The sequence below is a fragment of the Aotus nancymaae genome, unplaced genomic scaffold (genome assembly GCF_030222135.1).
Source record: "Aotus nancymaae isolate 86718 unplaced genomic scaffold, 86718_ANA_hifiasm-v0.15.2.pri h1tg000040l, whole genome shotgun sequence".
In the NCBI taxonomy this organism is placed as follows: domain Eukaryota; kingdom Metazoa; phylum Chordata; class Mammalia; order Primates; family Aotidae; genus Aotus; species Aotus nancymaae.
In genome coordinates, this window is record NW_026988454.1 from 11,764,008 (window position 1) to 11,786,756 (window position 22,749).

Consider the following 22,749-nt stretch of genomic DNA (forward strand, 5'->3'; position numbering starts at 1 on the left):
GTCAGTCCCATGGATCTGACGGTTTCATAAGGGCAGTTCCCTTGCACACACGCCCTTGCCTGCCGCCGTGTAAGATGTGCCTTTGCTCCTCCTTCACCTTCTGCCATGATTGATTAAGCCTCTTTTTCTTTATAAATTACCTAGCCTCGGGTATTTCTTTATAGCAGTATGAAAATGGACTAATACAATTATAAAGGATACAGACAAATTGTTTTGATCATATCTTGCTGGTAAATTGACTAGAGAATGAGCTTTGGCCAACAAGGAGGACATAAGAAAAGTTGTAAGAAAAAGACTAGTGATGAATATTACATATATTTAACTTTGAAATTCAGATTAAATGAAAGTTAAAGATAAGCATAACAGAATGATAAGTACATTGTAGATGCTCTGAAAATGTAGGAATGATACACCAACAGGAATGGAAGAACGGGAAGCAAACGTGGGAAGTAGTCTAAGATCATTGCTTGCCGCATAGGCAATAGTCATGAGTTATCCTTTAACGCCGACAAATCAGTTAGCACACGTTTTAGTTTATTTATCTACAAAGAACTTAAGTTTAAAAGAAGAAAACCACACTAAAAAGTGGGCAAAGGAAATAAACAGACACTTTTCAAAAGAAGACACATGTGGCCAATAAGCATATGAAAAAAGCTCAACATCACTGATCACTAGAGAAAGGGAAATCAAAACCACAATGAGATGCCATGTCACACCAGTCAGAATGGCTTTTATTAAAAAGTCAAAAAGAAAAAAAACCACAACAGATACTGACAAGGTTGTGGAGAAAAAGGAATCCTACTTATGTACCAATGGTGAGAGTGTAAATTAGTTCAACCATTGAGGAAAGCAGTATGGTGATTCCTCAAAGCACTAAAAACAGAACTGCCATTCAACCCAGCAAACCTATTACTGAGTATTTACCCAGAAGAATATAAATCATTCTATCACAAAGACATACACACACACACACACACACACACACACATACATGTTCATTGCAGCACTATTCACAATGGTAAAGATATGGAATCAACCTAAATGTCCATCAGTAGTAGAATGCGTAAAGAAAATGTGATACATATATACCATGGAATACTATGCGGCCATAAAGAAGAACAGGATTATGTCCTTTGAAGGAACATGGATGGAGCTAGGCCATTATCCTTAGTGAACTAATGCAGGAACAGAAAACCAAACACTGCATGTTACCACTTATAGGTGGGAGCTAAATGATGAGAACACATAGACACATAGAGGAGGACAACAGGCACTGGGGACTACCTGAGGGAGGAGGGTTGGAGGAGGGAGAGGATTAGGAAAAATAAGAGGTATTAGGCTTAGTACCTGAGTGATAAAATAATCTGTACAACAAACCCCCATGACACAGTTTACCTATATAAAAATCTGCACATGTACCCCTAAACTTAAAAGTAAAAAAAAAAAAGAAAAATATGTTAAAAAACAGTTTAACTTATGTAACAGCACAAAGGCAAATATAAAAGGCAGTAACTGTATTTTAAAAAATTAGATGATGAAGGAAAAGGAAGAGCTTGCAAACTGTTGTTTGTAATAGAAAACTGGTACATAATGTCTAAAGGAAAGATGGAGTTAAAGACATTGTATAAAAATTAATATAACATTAACTCAGAACAAAACAGATACCTTTTTAAATATTAGAAAAACAACCAAAAATAGCAAACAAAATAGAGCAAAAAAATCACAGACCACATTGTGAAGATTATGCATGCGTATACATATATGTGAACATAATATGAATTAATATTACAGACTAGGGACCATACATATCTGCTGTATGAAGAAATAAAAATAAACTTATTCACCTATTAATAGAAATTTCAGGCTGGATTACAAAGTACATACAACTCTCTATGCTGTATACAAAAGAAATATCTAAAAGCGATTAAGAAAAGCTGAACAAAAGGATGGATTAAGTTATACTAGGAAAATGCAAATAAAAAGAGATAGAAATGGAAGTCATAATCTTAATAATAAACAAGTTGAGATTCAGGCCAAAGAGCATTAATAATGACAGACATGAAACTTTATAACGCTCAAGGCTATAACTCACAAAAGATGCAATATTTAAGAATATCTGTATAGCACATTACAGTGGGAGCTTTCGTGAAACAGAACCACAGCAGATAGAAGAAGCTCACTAATAACTGGAGGCTATGACTAACCTTTCTCAGTACAAGTCACATCAAGTAGTTTAAAAGAAACACAAAAAAGCAAGGGTAGAGAAGACCTAAGCAACCTATTTAGGTACTTCCTCTGGATATATATCCAGTGAACCCCCTGGCCCCCACTTGTAAAGAGTCCATAGATCTTTAATACAAATTGATCACATATTAATTATATCACAAAGAAAATTTCAATAAATTCTAATGAAATAAAAATAGGACAGCAAAACTGTCTGAACACAATGCAATGAAATTACAATTTGATATAGAATAAGTCCTTTTCATTTGGAAATAACAAAAATGTTAAAAACAATTCTTAGGTCAAAGAAGAAATGTAAACCAAAATACAAAATTTAATAATGATGAAAACATATCCGAATTTTGGAATATAACTAAATCATTGCTAAGAAAAAAGTTATAGCCTAAAATATCAATAAAAAAATGGAACAATGAAAATAAACTAACTAGATATATGACTCAAAAAGCTGGAGAAGAGAACAAGAGGATGTCATTAATAAAAGTAAAAAGCATATGTTTTTAGTTAGAATACATTGCTTCAATAACTTTTCTCTCCCTTTCCTTCCTTTTCCCTTTTCCTTTCCTTTTCCTTTTATTCTTTTCCCTTTCCTTTTCTTTCCTTTTCCCTTCCCCCTTCCCCCTTCCCCTTTCCCTTCCCATCCCCTCCTCTCCCCTCCCCTTTCCCTCCCCTCCCCTCCACCTTCTCTTCTCTTCTTTTGAGACAGGGTCTTGCTGTCACCCAGACTGTAGTGCAGTGCAGTGGCGCCATCCTGGCTCACTGCAGCCTCAACCTCATGGGCTCAAGTGATCCTCCCACCTCAGCCTCCTAAGGAGCTGGGACCACAGCTATGCACCATCATGCCCAGCTAATTTTTTTGTTTGTTTGTAGAGGTGGGCTCTCCCTGTGTTGCCCAGGCTGATCTCGCACTCCTGGGCTCAAAAGATTCTCTGCCTCAGTCTCCCAGTGTTGGAATTACAGGCATGAGCCACTGTGCCTGGCCATTGTTGCTTAAAAGGAAAAATTGAAAACAGCACATGTACAGAGAACCAAGTGCGTGGCTGATTCTACATCCACCCAGTGTGACACTGTACAACTGTCAAACATGAGGGAGGACAATATCTAGGCACTAATGTGGAGTGACATTGTCAATTCAAAAAGGTAAGCTGCAGAGTGGTGTAATATGAAATAGAAGAAAATAAAAATGCATGTTCCTACACTAGTTGTTGCATAAAGAAACCTTGGAGGGACCAAGGAGAAACTAACATAGATGATTTCTTGCAAGGGTCAATGTGACAGCACCAGCTGAAGGAGGCCAGGGGTTTCTCTCACTCTATGCATTTTTAGATGTTTTAATTTGGGGGCCATTTAATGTAGCAAAAAAACAACAATCTGTACAAAACATGAGAAGATAACAGAAATATTTTTCTAACGATTGATGTTGGAAAATAAAAAAGAGATATTTAAGAGTTTGATATCATGGCCACCGCTAACCCTTTGGCGGGTGGGCGCAGACGGGAGAGACATCAATGTGATGAAAAGAACCAAACTGCTCTCCTGACAAGTTGAGCGGTCTGGCAACAGATGCTGCTCCATGCTGGGCCTGCTGCTAAGAGTGGACCTGTGCTCCTGGTGGGGACAACAGGCTTCCATCACCCTCAGCTGCCTGTGTTGTTGTGTGTCAGAGAGAGAGGGATGCTAGGTGGCCTCCTGCTGCTCACTGCTTTTCCTGCCTGTTTCTCAGCCTGACAAAGATCGGGTTCCTAATGGGGATGGAGATGGGGGCTGGGAGTTTGCTAAACATTCCATTATATGAACGTGCATGGGCAATACTTGGATGAATATATTGTCTACGTAGATACGTTCACATTCACCTACATGGTTTGGGAAGATACGTTAATCACAGACTGGTGGCTTTTCTCTCTCAGAGATTTGAATCTCTACACAGTAGGACACAAAATATCAAGGAACTCATAAAGCTCTTCAAATGGATATTTATACTTACAATTTTGAGAATCTTAACAGATTTAAATCAAAATATAGTTTGTTTTTTTTTTTTTTTTTAAAAAAAAGACTTCCCTGAGAGACTGCAACTACAAATGCCAAGTTTCAATCCAGACCAATTTTTTTTTACAGCTGGGCTGGCAGGTCTTTACAGAGGTCTTGTCAAAACAGAAATCATCAAGAAGCAAACCAAACAAAACAAAAATCCTACCTGCCTTACTGCCTGTGCCTCTGGGTGTGGAAATGAAGAGAAGTAGCAATATTTCACAATTAGAAAATAGAGCTCCTGGGCAGGGTTGGTGTATCTTCCTGACTCTCCTTTCCTGCCTTCTCTCTGGGAAGACAGGCTTTAGTAAGGCTAAAGAAAGAGTAATCATTTTGTGGACATAAAATACTGGATCAAGGTTTTTAAGGAGAGGGGGTTCATATTAAGAAGAAAAGAATATTCATCCCATGAAATCTCCACTCTGGATCATCTTAATGATGTGATTCATTGTTTAGCATCCTTCTGTGGAGAGGGTGAAGCAGAATCAGAGTATTTGGTGGGGGTTAGTGTTGAGTAGAGAGAGAGAGAGAGATTAGAGATCAAAAGGGAACCCCCATCATGCTGACCTCAGGTGGACTCATCTCTGATGGAAAGTAAAGGACTAGTTTGCACTTTATGCTAGACCTTGCTTGTCTGTTGATGTACTCACAAAACAACTCACTGTGTGGAAATAGACCGTCCTGGTGGAAGACCAGAGGTGTAACTTACATGACAACAGACCCCTTCTCCAGTCACTCCACGAGCCAGGAAAAGAGCAGACTAGATAAGAGTCTGTCAAAAGAGTTTGTTTTGGGGTGTGGAAAGCAGAAAAAAAAAAAGACTCCCTAAATTTTGATAGACTTGTTTGAGAAGTACATTTACTATTAAAATTTTTCTTAAATCCTTTCTAGAATAAAGTATAAAATAGGAGCTTAAAATTCTAATAGTATTCCTCAGTTTCTCTCACAGTATCTCTTCCAATCAAATGAAGAAAACACATAGAAAATAGAGTGGTTATGGAAAGGTATTGTAGTTACCAAGGGAACACCATGGAGGGTGGGGTCAGAGTTTCCTGACTCAACCTGCTCTGTCACTTTTAAAGAATCATCTTTCTCTCTCAATGGAAAGAGCACAGCTCTTTGTTCTCGTTGCATTTTTTTTTGGTGTGGAGTCCTTTGGGAAAAGAATTTCCCCTCCTCATGATGCCTGCTGCTCCCTGCCTCTCACCCACCCCCTTCCCCTATCCAGGCTGGTGTCTGTCCAGAAGTCTAGACATAGCAGTGATAGGTGCCTCAAGCCTGCAGATTTCTGCCCAAATATGAAACCGACCGGAGAAATCTCCTCTTCCTGTCTCCTCCTGCTAAATGCCTGGTGTCCAATATCTGATTCTCTCCTCTTGATTTGTCACCCCCTAGCACTCATGTGAAAACCGCGCTTGTGTGATGGGAACAAGCCTTCCTATCTGGTGTTTTCTCCTCCTGATAGATTCCCTCTCAACTTAGCTCTGTTTCCCTGTATCCCCGGAGCCTTTAGGGGACATGGATTATCAAAACTCTAACCCTTCTCATGCACTTAAAAAGAAAAAACATAGTAGCTACAAACAAACCAGGGAGACCTGGGAATTAAATCGACTAACAAGTGGCAGTTCTGTTGGGATAAAAAAAAAAAGGTGGGAAAGAAAAAGGTTCAGTCTCTTAATTCAACAAGCCTAGCTGAGGTTGTTTTGAAAGTCACCGACTGCTATGGCTGCAAAAGCGGTGTAGACAAAACTAAATTATTATTCCCTTCTTGTTGAGTTTTTCTTATTGAAGTTTCTAGAACTTAACCCTCTGATGGTAAAACAGCAGCTACAAATAGCATTCTTTCCTCTTCAGTAAGGTGGTAGCATTTATTATGGGATGATTTTTTTTTTCTAAAGAAACTCTAGCACCTTCATCCTCCAGGAGCAAATGTTAGCATAGCTGAGATGTGGAAATTTCTGAGGGAAAGCTCTGAATATTTTTTCTCTTTGGGATTTCTGTTAATTATGGGGCCAAACACAGTGCCAGCTCAGACCTTATAGAGCAAAATGGGCTCTATCCCAGTTGCTTTTTAATTCCCTTTTGAATACAGGCTGTGAGAAGAATTTATGTCCTATAATGATTCATATGTAAGATATAAAAGTATCCTTTCATTTTTGTTTCGACTCCCTCCCAAATCCACTATCTACAGTTCTCCCACAGGAATCTTTTAAATCACAAATCTGGCTACTGTCCTTCCCCTATTTATAAACTTCAAAGGCTCCCCATCATCTCTAGCAAAGATGGCAAGGATATTTCATCTTGCATTCTGATGGACTGAAATTGACTCCCTAGAGCGCCGTGCTGAAAGGACTTGGGGCGGCATCTGAGTTCTGTGGGAATGCTGTGATCAATTAGCTGTGTCTGCCATGGACACGGGAAGGGGGAGTGGTGACGGGTATGTCATGCTTAGAGCACATGATGGAATCTTTGCCGAGCCATATGTGTCCCTCCGTGTGATACTCCACTGTTGAGTAGGACACAGTTTCTTTTAGTCTCTCACAAGGGCATATTAGTCTCCAGGCTTTTGTACTCAACTGTTCCTCTACCTGGCTCATTCTCTTTCCAACTTATTTCTCCAGGTTGGTTTTATTTGAATTTCAACATTGAGTGAGGATTCGTCTCCCTAAAGAATTTTTTTTTTCTTTTCTTTGATTGTAGACTGGTGCTATGCTTATGCGGTGCCATTGCAGACCACTGTCGCATCCATCATTGTTCTTAACCCACTGTATTACAATTACCTATGCAGGTATCTGCTTCCTCTATGAAACTATAATGTCTCTGAGGGCAGAAGTATATTAAATTTTCTCATTAATTACCTAGCATAGTGCCCAAGCTCTTAGCCAGTGTGTAATAATTTTTTACTGAAAAAAAGTGAAAAAGTGAATGAACAAACAGCATATTTCCTACATGTGTGAAAAACAAAATAGAACTTACTGGTCTGTGCATTTTATAATAAGTGTGTAAGCAAATGTAAAATAATTATTAAAAGCAACAAAGAGCATTGTTAGATAATTTTAGTTATTTTTTCCATTTGTTGCCATGCATTCATTTCATACTGTAGGGGAAAGAAAATTGTGTTTTCTTACCCATCACTAGGTTCAGAGCAGAAGACTCTACAGTAAAAGATAGATTAACAAGAGAAAATATGCACATGAATTTATAAGTTTTATGTGCCAGGGAGCCTTTATAAGAAAATGAAGGGCCAGAGAAACAGGTAAACTTGTGTATTTTTATGCTTAGTTTTGAAGAGTGGACAGTCATGAAGAAATATGATTGGAAGATGAAAGGGTATGATGTGATGGAAATAAACTGGATGGAACTTAGTGAGGCCTGTTTGTTCAGATTTCTCTGTGCCTCTGTGTCTTCAGAGATAAGGATGTTCCTTTCCTCCAGGTGTGGGGAGGGCACCTCTTGACTGAGAGTTTTATGGCCTGCTTTAGGGGAGAAGGGGAAGAAGGTGAGTGTGACTTTCCTTCTGCTCTTTCCACAAATGCCAAGACGCTGTATTTTGAGGTGTAGTGTCCTAAACTCTATTAGTACATTGATTTAGGGTTAAATTCTTGTTTTTTCACAAAATTCCTAGGTTGTTTTGCTGTTTTTCATGCTTTTTACTGTTTCTCAAAATGGCATTCAAATCTTTACATATATATATATGCACACACACATAGCTATGTATAAACAAAAATATAGTTTGTTTGTTTACCACATGTCCTTACATATGTAGTAAGTGGAATAAAATCTGAATTTTTAGAGTGTTCTACTATATTTATTCACTCATCAATTATTTACTGAGCATCTACTATGTTCAATGTGCAGGGAATACGATGGTAAAAAACAAACATTATACACAGCCTGGTACAGCTGAAAAGCCTGACTTATTCCACCTTAGAATTTTCCCTGTTTTGGTGGGTTGACCAGCTGTCCGTTACCTTGGACCCATCCTACTGAGAAAGAGAATGCAGACTGGATGCAGTGGCTCATGCCTGTGATCCCAACACTTGGGAAGCCGAGGTGGGTGGATCACCTTAGATCAGGAGTTTGAGACCAGCCTGGCCAATATAGTGAACCCATCTCTACTAAAAATACAGAATTAGCCAGGTGTGGTGGCATGCACCTATAATCCCAGTTACTTGGGATCCTCTTGAGAGTAGAGTGAGCAAAGGGTGCTGAGTGTGTAGGAGCATCTATGGCTGAAGATCAGTTAAAATGGATGTTTGAGGGTTGTGGACAAATACACACGTTGCCTAGACACACCTCCTCTGGCAGCAACATTAGCAATTATTTAAACCTGTTCTGCTTTTCACTCATAGCTTCTGAATGGCTTCAGAGGAAACTACACCCATGTTTCAGGAGACAGGAATTGATCCCTTCATCTGGGCCGGGAAGAAAGAAAAAGAGAAGGTTATAAGTGGCCAAAATTCAGCTAAAATAAATTCTTTAGATTTTAAATTAAATCACCAAGAAAATGAGTTCCAAAGGAAAAGGAAAGGCATAGAGTTTTATTTCCTTAAAAAAGATTAGTCCCTTGCTTAATGATTGCATAGTTTTCACGGTTTTCCTCATCTGAAAGGCATTTGAGCAGTTTTAAAATTGTGATTACCTTAACATAGGAGATGCCTCAGATTGGAGAGAGGTTTTCATTTTCAGGACTTCTCTTGCCCCAATTTTGTCTTAACCTGAGTACTTGCACTAAGAGTCAGGTAGTAAATCCTCAACTATAGTTAACCCCTGTTATATTGTGACAATAATTTTAGTATTGGTATTTTTACCATTCGTCTTCAAAATAACTTTGTGAACAAGGTTTTTATGCTCTTTTTAGGGATGAAGAAATGAGGGATTGGAAGGTTGTGCTGTTTGCCCAAAGTGGCCCGATCTGAGGAATGGGGTGCTTGCCAGGACTTCAAGTCCTAGGACCCCTGCTGCCCTACAAGGCATGCCCTGGGTCAGCTCCGAGGACCCACCATGTCCTTTGTCTTTCTCTCACTGGGGATTTTCACCGGGGACAAAGCAGGTGATAGAAGATGTGAAAAGCATATCCTAAGAATGATAGAGCCGTATTCAGGTGAGAGGAACCAAAGGAAAATTAGGAGAGTAGTAGGAGATGAAGACACAAAGATAGGTTGGGTCTGAAAATTTAAAGTGGCCAAAATGTGAGGCAAAGATTCCGTACTTCATTAGGCAAGAAGGAGCCATTAAGGATTTTTGGACAAGACGAAATAATATAGGAAAATTAATGTAGTGTGTCATGGATTAGATAAAATTACAGATTTAGAGTCAGGGAGAAGAGCTGGGAGAGAAGATGCAGTAGTCCAAGCAAGAAGTCCTACTTAGTGTGAACTTGGCAAACAGTGCAGTAAACAAGGCTCTGATTGAATATTAGAGAAACACATTTTTGCTAATCACATCTAAATTCTAGCAATGTGTAAAAAACTAGAAGAATGAAGCAAACACAGAGTTATTAAAAAAGCTTATGGTAGGATGGTAGGAGACCATCATGGGAGCAATATGTGGAAGTCCTATAGGTGTTACAGAAAGGCTGGGAGAGATGGGAAGAGGACATTTGGGATGTGTGCTGTAACTGAACATGGGTTCCCAGGTCATGCTTCAGCCAGGGATAACGGAGGCACGGTCGTCAGGATCCAAGGAAAAGTCAGATTTTGGTAGAGAGAGAAAGCAAAAAACACAGGTGGTGTTCTGCACACATAACTAAGGAAGATGATGTGCAAATAACTAAATGATGGGAGAACTCTTTTGGGGAAGATGTGTTTGCTTTGCAGAAGAATCCTATTTTAAAGTTCCACCTAGTCATCTTGGTAGACATGACTAATAGCCTGTTAGACACATAGAATTAGGGTTTGAGGAAGAGTCCAAAGCTGACACTATTGATCCAGGACCCACTCTCTCAGAGGTGACTATGGGAGCCATGGGCATCACCATGGCTACAGAAACAATGATTGGATTACAGTGTTAGTTTGTATAATAGGATTGACCAAGGAAGGGTCGATCTTGTAAATTTGAGGCAGTGGAAATTTAAATCAGGTGAATTTTTTAAAATGAAAGAGGATTCACAACTTAGCTTATAAAAAATAGGATTCTCTACACATCACTTTATTTTGACTATGAAGCCCCATGACAGAGTATATGGCTGAGAAACCACATAGAATGTTCTAGAATAAAAACTGGAAAAAAGAAAAAAAAAGATCAGCATAGAGCTTTTAAACCAAATTGTGGGAAAAGAGGAGTTTGGAAATTGTAAGCTAGTCAGATCAAGTGGCATACGTTACTCTTCCGGGGTAATGCCAAAAGTCATAGTCAGAAATGGAAAAGGATTGGTTCAGAGAGGCCCATTTCTGGCAGAGGAGAAGGACTTGTGTAATGGGATATACTTTTCACAAGCATGTTAGACTCTGCTTCCTTGAGAGGTTCAGGAGTATATTTCCACTATGTCGGAGACAGCATTGTATTTTTGCCTTCATTATACTTTGGTTTGTAGGTCAACTCCTGCCTGCTGGAGTGCCCTACCCAAGTCTGGATTTTATTTATTTGTCTGTTACTTAATTTACTTTTTCACTCCACTCACACCTCCTTCCTTCATTCATTTATCCAGTGCTCATCGAGTTCACACACAAAAAAACTACATACTGTTCCAGGCACCCTGGGGGTACAAACCTGAAAATATTCGTCTTGCTCACAGTTTGCTGTGGGAGACAAATGTGACTACCTCTGATTGCTGTACAAACAATAGGTTAAATACTTTGTAGGAGGAATACATATCCAATCCCATGCGCCCACGAGGACAGTGTACTTGAAAGTTTCATATAAGAGGTAACATTTTAACTCTGGCTAAAAGGGCGAGTAGGAGTTTGTTCAATTGAGCAGTCGGGTTTAGCCTAGGGTAAAGCCCTTCAGCTGCAGGAAACAGCACATGCAATGAATATGGATGTTTGAAAGGATGTCTATTCAGGGAATGCTGAATGGGGATCGTAGCAGAGTTGTCAGGAGATGAGGCTGAAAAATCAAGCAAGGGTCAAATGAGGAAGGGTCTGTTCTGTTATGTGGAATTTAGTCTTCTTTTTGTTCAAACTTGAACCCATTGAAGAGAGACCTTGCTTATTCTACTATACTAATTCTAACGGTTCCCACTGATTATTAATTGATAAAAAATAACAGCCAGTAATCATTGAGTCAATTTTTATCTTTGGCAGTTATAAACCCTCATTGCAATTTGACATGGAAAATAACTTTGAAAGCAACCACCCTGCTACTCGTTAGCGCGTTACTGTTGGAAACGATTTGAGTCTAGCGTAGTACCAGAAAATGGCACAAAGTGAATCTGGTCTCTGAGCTTCATCTCAACAAGGATAATGTATGTTTGAATCTTCCTTCTTGTGAAAAAACAGCTACTGCTTTTACTATCTTGGGATATTAAAATACCTGTCAATATACTCTTGGCCATGAGTGTGACTTAAATTTTTTTTTTCCTGAAAAAAAGTAAGGAATAATATGGATGAAAATCTTAAGAACTATGAGATTTATTTTGTTTTCATTAATTACATTAATTATGCCAAGACTCTTTTTAAGCAACTATGAAATTATATAGAATGTAATACTTTATATAAAAATAAAATGCCTTGTTGTTGTGTTTAGTACAAAAATACGATGATTCCAGGACCCATTGAGGATTTCCAGTCTGAGCTCTGACTGGTTTGCCGTTCAGTTTTTAGACTCTCCACAGAAACATTTCTTTAAAGAAAAATATCCTCAGCTAAGAAACATGGAGGAACGCCAGGCACTTAGCTGATCTTTGTAAACTGGCAGGCTTGGGAAACGATCTTCCAACTGATTTTCAGACACAGCATTAGCAATCAACAAATATTTTCTGAGCACTGCACATACACATTAAGGGTTTCTTTGAAATAAGATGCTGGAAAAATAGGATGTGCTCTTAAGGGCAATGTTGAACCCTGCTTCTTCTTGGAGATATAATGTACCCATTCCTACTCTTTCATACAGCTCTGTGAAGGCACCATGAACCTTTTGGGGACAAATGGTATAAGTCAAGTGAATACCCCATGGTGTGTACTCAAAGAGAAAGACACAATTTTAACGATAGATCAGTATTAAGTGTTGCATCATGTGTGTGCACATGATCATACATCTTTGTGTATATGTGTGTATGTATGTATGTGTGTGCATGACTTATTTGGAAACTGAGAATGAAGGTAGTTAGACAGTTGGATTAAAAACTGTGTGAATGAATAGCAACAAAAAGAGTAAAATACTTAGGATTAAATTTAACCAAGGAGGCTAAAGGTTTTGTTCACTGAAAACTATAAAATGTCTGTGAAAGAAATTGAAGAAAACAAATAAATGGAAAGATATCTCATGTCCCTGGACTGGAAGAATTCATATTGTATAAATGTCCACATTACCAAAAGTGATCTATAGATTCAATGCAATACCATTCAAAATTCCAATGGCATTTTTTATTGAAATAGTAAAATCAATCCTAAAACACATATGGAACAACAAAAGATCTTAAGAGCCAAAGCAATCTTGAATAATAAGAACAAACCTGGAGGCATCACCCTTCTTGATTTCAAACTATATTACAAAGTTATAGTAATCAACACAATATGGTACTGTCTTTATTTTTACATAAATAAAGCATTACATCCTATATACTTTCTTAGTTGCTTAAAGATAGGCACATAGACCAATGGATCAAAATAGAGAACCCAGAAATAAACTCACACATAGTCAATTAATCTTTGACAAAGGTTCCAAGAATACACCATGGAGAAAGGATAGTCTCTAACAAATTGTGTTAGGAAAACTGAGTATCTACATGCAAAAAGAATGAAATTGGATTCTTATCTTACACTATACACAAAAATTAACTCAAAATGGATTAAACACTTAAATGTAAGACCTGAAGTTGTAAAATTCCTAGAATAAAACACAGAAAGCTCTGTGGAAGCGAGACCCCGTGGGAGACCCCACAAGTGCCGAGGCAAGGGTCTGAAGCCTCAGCCTGTTCTCATATGAATACAGAACTAGAAAAGAATTAGAGATATAGTTACATAGTTATTCCTATATATAACCATAAATAATCACATATTCATATGTAATCACAGAAATATATATCCTCAATATAACCTCTTAATTTTACTAATTATTATGGGGTTATGAAGCATGCAACTAAGGTTACATTGTGAGCAAAATGATCCTAAGGCAAGATGCTCTAAGCCCTCTGTCATGCCCACATAAGTGCTGCTGGAGGGCACCTCGGCTGTGCGTCAGCGTCAGTGCTGGGGCAGCACCTGCTGTTTAGCCAGCTAGGGAAGGAGACGTCCAAAACATCTGAGAAGTCTCCTTCCTCTGGGGACTTAGGAGAAAACTCTGCTCCTGCAAGCTCTTGTGGTAGGCCTGACGGCTGTCGGGGAGGCCTGCAAACATCCGGGACTTAACTGTCTCTATGTGATGCTGTGCTTCAGTGGTGACGTTCCATGTCTACTTTTATGTTCCACTTCTGCATCTGGCTCCTCTTTTTCTTAGAAGATAGAATCAGTAATAGTCACATAAATCTTAATCTCTTTGTTCTTTCTTGACAAGTATGAGAAAAGTGCTGATGCATTAGGTTTCTCCTCGCCTTGGCTACTTGAAAGACCCGGGCCCCTATCTCCAAGACACGTGATTTACCTGACCCTATCACTGACCAACGTTACCTCACCCTGCCTACCCTGCCCCCTGCTTTGTACTGCCGGACTCCATGCTTTGGTTGGCAGTGTACCTACCCCTGGGCCCAAACTGTTTTCTCTTTCTTGGTATCTTTTGTCTTTTATTTCCACAGTTTCTTGTCTCCACAGCTGTAGAGAGGGGCTCACAGGACCCTGTAGGGCTGGACCCTACAAAGCTCTTTGACATTGGTCTTGGAAATAATTTTTTTGTATATGACCCCAAAAGCATAGACAAGAAAAGCAAAAATAGACAAATGGGGATTGAATCAGACCAAAAGCTCCTGCAATAGCAAAAGCAAACAAACAAACCACCAACAAAATGAAAATGCAACCTACAAAATGGAAGAAAATATTTGCAAGCTATATATCTGAGAAGGACTTAATATCCAAAATATATAAGAAACTCATACAACTCAATAGCAAAAAACAACTCACCCTCCAAAAAATCCAGTTTAAAATAGGCAAAGGACGGAATAGATATTTTTCAAGGGGAGATATACAAATGGGAAATAGGTAAATGAAAAGATGCTTAACATCAGTAAAAAGATGCTTAACATCATCAGGGAAATGTGATCAAAATTACACTGAGGTATTTCCTCACACCTGTTAGTATGACTGTTATCAAAAGTATAAGTGATAAATTTTGTCAGTATGTGGAAAAAAGAGAACCCTTGTACACTGTTGGTGGGAATGTAAATTGGTACAGCTGTGAGAGACATTTGAATCAGTGTGACTCCATCTTGAATAGAGGCTGGGTAAAATGAGTCTGAGATGCACTGGGCTGCATTCCCAGGTTAGGCATTCTAAGTCACAGTGGCATCCAGAGGTGTGCCACCACTGCCCTGATGCACCCATCCTGCTGGTGGGCACCAAGAAGGACCTGAGAGCCCAGCCTGAACACCCTAGGGTGCCTCAAGGAGCAGGGCCAGGCACTGGCCAAGCAGATCCATGCTGATCTCAGCACAATATACAGTTCACAAAGACCTTGCTGATAAAAAAGGTTGTGGTAAAGAGGCCAGTCAAAACCAAATGGCCATGGAAGTGACCTCTGGTTGTCCTCACTGCTCATTATATACTAATTATAATGCATTAGCATGCTAAAATACACTTCCACCAGCACCATGACAGTTTAAAAATGCCTTGGCAACATCAGAAAGTTACCCTATATGGTCTAAAAAAGGGAGAAATCCTCAGTTCCAAGCATTATCTTTCCAGGAAAACTCATGGGTAATCCACCCTTCGTTTAGCATATAATCAAAAAATAACCATAAGAATAGCCAACAGAAGCCCTCAGGGCTGCTCTGCCTATGGAATAGCCATTCTAACTTTTTTAATAAACTTGCTTTCACTTTACTATATAGACTTGCTCTGAATTCTTTCTTGGGTGAGATCCAAGAACACTCACTTGGGGTCTGGATCAGGACCATTTTCTGATAACAGTCATTAAGGAAAATGGTATAGATCCTCAAAAAGTCAAAAACAGAACTACTACTACTGGGTATATATCCAAAGGAATGTATTAGCATGCTAAAAGACACTCCCACCAGTGCCATAACAGTGTCTTGAAGAGATAGCTACACTCTCATGTTTTTAGAGGAATTATTCACAGTAGCCGAGATATGGAAACCACCTAAGTGTCCATAGATGGATGACTACATAAAGAAAATAAGGTGTATAACCCAAAGGATTATAAATCATTCTGTTATAAAGACACATGCATACATATGTTCATTGTGGCACTGTTTACAATAGCAAAGACATGGAACCAACCCAAATGCCCATCAATGATAGACTGGATAAGGCAAATGTGGTACATATGCACCATGGAATACTATGCAGCCATAAAAAAGGATGAGTTCATGTCCTTTGCAGGGATATGGATGAATCTGGAAACCATCATTCTTAGCAAACTGACACAAGAATAGAAAACCAAACACCACATGTTCTCACTCATAAGTGGGTGTTGAACAATGAGAACACATGGACACAGGGAGGGGAATATCACACACTGGGGTCTGTTGGGGGGTAGGGAGGCTAGGGGAGGGATAACAGGGGGTGGGGAGATTGGGGAGGGATAACATTAGGAGAAATACCTAATGTAGGTGACCGGGGGAAGGACGCAGCAAACCACCATGGCCTGTGTATACCTATGTAACAATCCTGCATGATCTGTATATGTACCCCAGAACTTAAAGTATAATGGTAAAAAATAAGGTATATATATATACACACACACACACACATATATACACGCACACCAAATTTATGTGTATATTTACACACATGGTGAAATATGATTCTGCCATAAAAACAAAGCCAATCCTGCCATTTACAACAACACAGGTGACCCTGGAGGAGATTATGCTAAGTGAAATAAGCTGGATACAAACAGATAAATATTGCATGACCTCATTTATGTGTGGAATCTAAAAATGTCAAACTCCTAGAACCAGAGTAGACCAGTGCTTGCCAGAGGTTGAGGTGTGGGAAAATGGGGAGATGTTGGCCAAAGATGATAAACTTTTGTAACTGGACCCCAGTTACAAAACGACTTACCCATCGTTAGCCTTTGGATCAGGGTTTCCTCAGTATTTTCCCTTCCTTGGTTGCCAGAAAGATGTTACTGGAAAGAGGTTTGAGTCCAGACTCCAAGAAAGGGTTCTTAGATCTCGCACAAGAAAGAATTCAAAGCTAATCCATAAAGTGAAAGCAAGTTTATTAAGAAAGTGAAAGAATGAGAGAATGGCTACTCCATATGCAGAACAGCAGGATGGGCCGCTGGTTGCCCATTTTAATGGCTATTTCTTCTTGTTTACATGCTAGATAAGGGGTGGATTATTCATGTCTTTCCCTTTTAGACCATATGCGGTAACTACCTGACGTTGCCATGGCATTTGTAAACTGTCATGGCGCTGGTGGGAGTGTAGTGGTGAGGATGACCAGAGGTCTCTCTCATTGCCATGTTGGTTTTGGTAGGATAGAGCTGGCTTCTTTACTGCACACTTTTATCAGCAAGGTCTTTGTGACCTGCATCTCGTGCTGAGCCTTAGTTTACTCAGCCCTAGTCAAGATGGAGTTGCTCTGGTTCAAATGCCTCTGACACTTTTAATTGTAGGAGTATTAAGTTCTGGCATTCTAATGCATGGTATTGTAACTACAGCAAATGATACTGTATTGTATGCTTGAAATTTGCTAACAGTAGATCTTAAATGTTCTCACTACACACAGAAAGAATGGCAGCTATGTGAGGTGATGGATGTGTTAATTAACCAGATGGTAATCATTTCACAATGTATATATACATTAAAACATCATGTTGTACATCTTAAATATATAGAATTTTAATTTTTCAATTACATCTCAATAAAGCTAGAAAATGAACAATGTGAGTGGTTACTCAATAGTAGACTTTATCCCTCCTTCCTTTGCTCTGCCATTTAAAGGCTGTTCAGTGTGTGTAAAGAAATGAAAATTGCTGGTTAACAAATAGGATGAGAATTTATTGAGCGTAGTGCTCTGATATGATACTTGAACTCAAGTCTTTGTCACGCATAGCTGAATCAGTTTTCTTTAAAACTGCAGTGGAGGTGTGTCTGATTCACTACCGCAAGTACGTTAGGCTTTGCTCTTCAAAAGAAACCCAGATACTTGTCTTCACAATCCAGCCACAGACATCATTAGTTATGGGAATCAGAGGTGTATGATTTTTGGATGGGCAGATTTTGCTGCAGGAGTGTTTAGATTCAATTTAAGGGGTGGTTTCTTTTGATTTGCGTTATTTGGGATACATTGCTGATGTGCTTCTTATTTTTTCATCGATACCTAATAGAAAGATGGGTTATAATCTTTGTAGCGTGAAAAGGAAATGAGTAACATGGACCCAAAGTGTATACTTGGAAGTTACAAGCATGAACTGACTTTCTAAACTTTCCCTTCTGAGGGTGACGCCTTCACAGTGTGTGTGTGTGCACGCGCACACACGTGTGTGTGCCTGTGCGCGTGTGTCTAAGCTCTGCCAGGAAAATCCTTTGAGAACAGCCTCCGTTTCCTTTTGTGCGGAGCGTGGTCACACCCAGTGGCCAGTTAGGCTAATCGCACGTGTATATTCCCCAGGGATACCTGAGAAAGAGCAGCCGGCCTCAGTCACTTCCTCTGGTGGATGCCAGAGGCCAATTTGGATAATAGCAGAGCCACCTTGTTCCTTTCCTTTGTTCCAAAATGTGGTGCCTGGGTAGGAAAAAGTCCCACACCATTCATGATGTTAACAATAGCAGCATTAACAGTCATTGGACTCCCACCGAGTCTGTTATTCTTTAAATTAGGACCCAGGAATATAATGAGATGGATTTTCACAGGAACAAGGGCAGGCTGAAACAAAGAGGTATTGCTTTTTATTCTTATTTCCCTTTATTTTTGCATAATTTAAACACTTTGAACCTTAACTGTTCTTTTCATTTTACTTTTGAGTTGGGGAGGGCGATCTCATGTTAATGTTAGAAAGAAAAAGGACCATCTTTTTAGAATGCAAATAGAGGCAGAAACTCTATTTATGAAAATTTAAAGAACTGTGTGAAACAACTCCAAAACATAGCATCCTTAATTAGCATCACAATGACACTTTTCTTTCTTGTGTGCTTGATTTTTAAGATTCTCTTAATAGACATGGTGAAGGTCCCCGTTTCATTCAGGGGCAGGCATGACTCATGGATAGAAGCATGAAGTTGTGTTTGTGACTTGTGCCTCTGCCTTAGGCTGATCATAAAGTAGAATTTGTGTCCAAGGGAGGCTTCTCACCCACCAAGTGAAAATTTAGCCCATTTCTCTTTAGGAGAAAGCTTGTTATGGCCTTGTTTTCCTGGACTGTGGATAACATTTTTCACACTTTATGAGTTTTTTTTTCCAGCGCTTTATAGGGGACCAAGTTCTTGCACAGCTGTGATATTCATGCTGTTGAAAACTTAAATCAAGCTTTACTGTTCTAATTGAACAGACTTCACCCTTGTCTGAAGTTCAATCATTTAGCACGTTTCAGAAAAATCAAGACTTTAATCATCCAAAATAAACTGAAGCCAAGAGACTGGGGTCTGAGTTCTGGTCTCTTGGTCTAAGGAGTAGTTGACCTTGGTTTGGAAATTATTGAGGAAGGAGACCCAGGCATCTGGGATCACCTCCCCCTTGACCTCCACCCTACGTTTCAATAGAAGAAAAGGCTGGCCGACTGGCAGCGCCTCCTGAATCACCTGCCTGTAAAATCGCAGGCGTGGTGTGGGGGAATCTCTCTGGAACACACTGTTTTTACTTAAACTAGATCAAACCCCCACCCCACTCCTCCATCCGGAGACCAGAACCCTTTCACATGTAATTCCTAAAACTGTAAACCCAAGACCCTTTCATATGTGATTTCTAAAGCTGTAAACCCAAACCCGTTCCCTTGTAATTTCTAAGGCTGTAAACTTAAGATCCTTTCACGTGTAATCTCTCGAGTGTAAGCCTATATAAAGGCAGAGCTTCTCTTTGTTAGGAGAGCTTGGCCGTTTGGACAAAACATAAAGCCTTGCTCTCGGGCCGTAATAATAAAACCCCTTCCTTTCTAGTTCGGTGTCTGTTTCTCTCGGCCGCTCCTGCTTCATTACTTGGTTCCCACCAGAGTGACTCTGTCTCCTTTTGCCAAATCAGGAGGTGTACTAGAAGATATCTAACATTTCTTCTAGCTCCTCCAGAGGGTAACTTTAATCAGAACCTCTTTTCCTCTCTTAGCTCATTTCTACAACCCATTATTTTCTTCTCAAAGCTATTCATTTCTTAATTAAAGATAGCTATTTATAATGAGTTCTGCAGTCTCTGGGCTAGTGCTTGATTTCTCCTCTTCATTTCTCGGCTTCCTATAAATCCTGTAGCCATGATCTACTGCCAAATATCCAATGTGTAGGTGGTGATGGGTTCTTGTTTTATTAAAGTAGAACTCTTGTTTTCTTCCAACGTACAGATCATTTCCCACTTGATGCTCATATGGGGAAGAAACATACAATGGAAAACAAAATTTGCATTCATGATTTGTGTTGTTTGCTCCTCTTTCTCTATCTGGCCCGCACCAGCTCTCACCCACATAAACATCCCTATTCTGAACAGTTATCATGGCCCCAAGTGACTGAACAATATTGAGTGAAGCATTCTTACCAGCAAGGTGTTTAAGGGAATTACATGGAAAGTTACATGGCATTCCTGTTCAATGAACTCACTTTCAGTTGTTTCTTTAAATAGGTAGATTATTTCCCTGCCAAAGGTGTAACTGCCCAATGGGTTCACCTTGCCTGCTACCTAGACAGTCCATTTCTCAGGACAGGGAAATTACAATAGAGAGAGAGTAATTCCCACAGAGCCAGCTGTGCAGGAGACGAGAGTTTTATTATTACTCAAATCAATCTCCCTGAGAATTCAGGGATCAGAGATTTTAGGATAATTTGGTGGGTAGGGTGTTCAGATTGGCTGAGTTAGAGATGAAATCATAGGGAGTCGAAGCTGTTCTCTTGTGCTGAGTCAGTTCCTGGGTGGGGGTCACAAGACCAGATGAGCTGGTTCATTGACCTGGGTGGCGCCAGTGGATCCATGGAGCGCAGGGTCTGCAAAATACCTCAAGTACTAAGTTTATAGATTTTACAATAGTGATGCTATCCCCAGGAGCAATTTGGGGAGGCTTAGAATCATTCAGCCTTCAGCTGCATGACTCCTAAACCACAATTTTGCATTGGTAATTCCAATCAGACTTTGACATCCTTCTTCTATAGTCATAGTAGGGGAAAAAAAAAAAAGAAAATCTGATGTGCCAGTAAGAATGCAGTTACCAATATAGCCAAACTGGGCACACCTCACCAGCTGCGGCATCACACACTATAGCCAGCTTTCAGGATTTTAACAAAATGAAGCCCTCACTCCAAATCAAAAGTTAAAGGCTCAGTGCTGAAAGATGGAAGTTTGAGTCAATGGATAATAAATGCCAAGAGTGACCAGAGCCCTCAAGTGAAAAGGCAATCCCCTCGGCCAGCGGCTCTCACGTGTTAGCCTCCTGGTCATCACCCAGAGGCCATTTGATAAATCACATGCTGGAACACACCCCACAGCCTCTGATTCTGTCAGTCGTGGGCACGGCTGGATAAATCGCATGTTTAACCCATTCCCAGATGGTGCTGATGCTGCTGTTTTTGAGATTACCCTTTGAGAACCACTGTTTTAGAATATGAGGAACAAGAACTATAGACACACAAAGAAGACACTTCAGTTCAGCTAAAATGATTCCCTTACTGACGCTGCTAGAAGATTGACATCACTTCTCAGTGAGTGGTTTTGGAGACTGAGCAAAGCCACTTGGCATCCTCTATGTGTGCGCATAAAATGTGTAGCTCTCATTTTAGAATGGGGAGGGGTAAGGGGGATTATTCCTTATCAACAAGTTAGGGCCAGAGACACTACTGCCCACCTGCCTGGGGATGAGTTTTGGCTCTGCCACCGACTAACTTTGTGATGTGGGGCAGATAATTTAAAGGCTCTGTGAATCACTTTACTCACTTTTTTTTGAGACAGAATTTTGCTCTTGTTGCCCAGGCTGGAGTGCAACGGCACGATCTTGGCTTACCACAACCTCCACCTCCTGGGTTCAAGTGATTCTCCTGCCTCAGCCTCCTGAGTAGCTGGGACTACAGGCATGCACCACCACGCCCAGCTAGTTTTGTATTTTTAGTAGAGACGGGGTTTCTCCACATTGGTCAGGCTGGTCTTGAACTCCTGACCTCAGCTGATCCACCCACCTTGGCCTCCCAAATTGCTGGGATTACAGGTGTAAGCCACTGCGCCCTGTCTTTACTCACTTATTAAATGAAAATAAAAATAAGAGCACCTACTTCATAAGGTTATTGTATTAAATGGGCTAATATTTTTCAAGTGCTCAGATCAATACTGGGTACTCAAAATGTGTAATACAAATGGAAAATGCCTGATTACAAGAACATTTTCAATTATTGCTACATAAAATATTTGGGTTCTACCACCAAGAGTGGGCCAAACCAGACAAACACCACAGAGAATTTTACTTTAACAAAGCTGATGATGGTCTGAGGGTGTTGCATGCTGTGACATAACGCTCTACTTTTGCCTGCTTCGCAGAGAACGCCTTGTGATTTTTAACACTTATGTTCTCCCCTGCCAGAGACTTGGGTCTTGAGCTCTTGTTCCTATTTCCTTGACTAAAGGTGACACCTTGTTGGTGCTCCCTTTATTGGTTTATATATATCTATATCATTGTTCCTATAACATAGACATGAGGTACAAGAATTATGGGAAACAAAGAAGATATATCTCTGCAAAAAGTGTCTTATCTACCATCATTCTGTCTAGCAATCATCCATCTAAGTCAATCAGTCTATCTATCTCTATATCTAATCTTCTGAATCTATATGGATCGATCTAATCTATCATCTGTCTAATCTGTGTCTATCACCTATCTACTCTCTATCTAATCTATGTCTATCATCTGTCTGTCTGTCTGTCTATCTATCTATCTATTCATTCATCTATCTACCTATCTGTTAGAGTAGGCAAATAGACATGAGTAGGAGTGGGGAGCCCCTGAGAAGAGGGAGCTCTGGAAAATCTCACACCCTAGAGACTATCCAAAACATGCATACTGGATATGAGCAGAGAGGAG